This window comes from Halichoerus grypus, chromosome 3 (assembly GCF_964656455.1).
Source record: "Halichoerus grypus chromosome 3, mHalGry1.hap1.1, whole genome shotgun sequence".
Classification (NCBI taxonomy): Eukaryota; Metazoa; Chordata; class Mammalia; order Carnivora; family Phocidae; genus Halichoerus; species Halichoerus grypus.
In genome coordinates this window covers 22320499-22322890 of record NC_135714.1, presented here as the reverse complement: position 1 = coordinate 22322890, position 2392 = coordinate 22320499, and the positions used below count along the sequence as shown (strand labels likewise).

The following is a 2392-nucleotide window of genomic DNA, read 5'->3' as shown; positions in this document are numbered from 1 at the left end:
GTTTCCTACTCTGATTCTGAAGTTGCCATTCCCATGGTCAGGTAAAGGGAGCCATGGTGGACTTATTTTTCCTTGCTAAGTTTTGAGACAGTGACCTCTGTTTTATTGATGCCTTGTAACAAGAGAAAAGGTAGTGGGTGGTATTTGTGAGGAGTGACTGTAGAATAGAGGGAAAGGAACACAGAACACATGTGAGCAGAAATTGATTTGAGCCTTTTTTTTTTGGCACTTATTACCCATGAATATCTGTTAAAATGTTAATGGTTTTTCAAATTTCGTTTCCTATACTATGAGAAAACTAACAATTCGTACATCCTGAGATTTTTGTGCAGATAGATATAACATGGTACAAGACATTATAATACTGGCACGTAGTAAACTCTTCATATGCATTAGTTGCTATTATTATCATTCTCATAAGCATAACTATATGGATAGGATTCCTTAGGATATTAGAACATTTAAAACAACTATGATTGTCTTGTCACAGGTTGATATTTATTGATAAAACTGAGACCATGCAAAGATAAATGACTAGGACAAGATTACACAGTTAGTTGTTGAAAAAATTAGACCAAAATCAGGCTCCTGTTTTCTTCTCTGGTGATCTGTGTGAAGAATTTAAATAAAATAGTGATACCTCCTTGCTGTGCAGTAGTGCTAGCCGCTTCCCTCTTCCGTTCTCTGAACCGGCGGCACTCCCTCGTGCTGAGCTGCTACGAAGCCCCTGCCCGCGAGCTCGTAGGAGCTTGGAACCGTCGTCACCCCTCCGTCTCTCACCAGGGGGGAAAAATGGTTGAAGCAGATCGCCCAGGAAAGCTTTTCATTGGTGGCCTCAATACACAAACAAATGAAAAAGCCCTTGAAGCAGTACTTGGCAAATATGGATGAATAGTGGAAGTTCTATTGATGAAAGATCGTGAAACCAACAAATCGAGAGGATTTGCTTTGTCACCTTTGAGAGCCCAGCAGATGCTAAGGATGCAGCCAGAGACATGAATGGAAAGTCCTTAGATGGAAAAGCCATCAAAGTAGAACAAGCCACTAAACCATCATTTGAAAGTGGTAGACGTGGACCACCTCCACCTCCAAGAAGCAGAGGCCCTCCAAGAGGTCTTAGAGGCAGAAAAGGAGGAAGTGGAGGAACCAGGGGACCTCCCTCAGGTGGAGGGCACATGGATGATGGTGGCTATTCCATGAATTTTAACATGAGTTCTCCCAGGGGACCACTTCCAGTAAAAAGAGGACCACCACCACGAAGTGGTGGTCCTCCTCCTAAAAGATCTGCCCCTTCAGGACCAGTTCACCGCAGCAGTGGAATGGGAGGAAGAGCTCCTGTGTCACATGAAGAGATAGTTAGGGAGGCGCACCTCGAAGGGAACCCCTGCCCTCTCGTAGAGATGTTTATTTGTCCCCAAGAGATGATGGATACTCTACTAAAGACAGCTATTCAAGCAGAGATTACCCAAGTTCTCATGATACAAGAGATTATGCACCGCCACCAAGAGATTATATTTACCGTGATTAAGGTCATTCCAGTTCACGTGATGACTACCCATCGAGAGGCTATAGTGATAGAGATGGCTATGGTCGTGATCGTGACTATTCAGATCATCCAAGTGAAGGTTCCTACAGAGATTCATATGAGAGTTATGGTAACTCACGTAGTGCTCCACCTACACGAGGGCCCCCACCATCTTATGGTGGAAGCAGTTGCTGTGATGATTACAGCAGCTCACATGATGGATATGGTGGAAGTCGAGACAGTTACTCAAGCAGCCGAAGTGATCTCTACTCAAGGGGTTGTGATCGGGTTGGCAGACAAGAAAGAGGGCTTCCCCCTTCTGTGGAAAGGGGGTACCCTCCTCCACGTGATTCCTACAGCAGTTCAAGCCGAGGAGCACCAAGAGGTAGTGGCCGTGGAGGAAGCCGATCTGATAGAGGGGGAGGCAGAAGCAGATATTAAAAACAAACAAAACTTTGGACCAAAATCCCTGTTCAAAGAAACAAACAAAAAAGTGGAACCTTTTCTGTCATAACTACCCAAGGACTCCTAAAAGGAAAAATTGTATTACCTTTTTTTAAATTTCTTGTCAAGTTCCCCTTCCATAATTTTTATGTTCTTGTGAGGGAAAAAAAAGTAAAACCTGTTTCATCTTATTTGACTTTATGACATTGCTTTCAATAAGCAAATGTTAAATGTGTTAAGACTTGACTTGTATACTAGTGTTGTAATTTTTCAAGTTAAAAGTGTCCCTAAAGGCCACTTCCTATATCTGATTTTTCCCAGTAAATGAGGCAAAGCAATTCTAAGACCTTCCACAAATATCTAGCCATCTAAAATGGAGAGGTGAATCTTTCTGTCTATACAAACAAGCTAGCTATTAGAGGG

General features: G+C 42.8%; 1 pseudogene; it reads left to right on the top strand.

The window, feature by feature from the left end:
* Nucleotides 1-654: 654 nt before the first annotated feature.
* On the top strand, nt 655-1966 carry LOC118555322 (RNA-binding motif protein, X chromosome pseudogene; annotated as a pseudogene).
* Nucleotides 1967-2392: the final 426 nt, after the last annotated feature.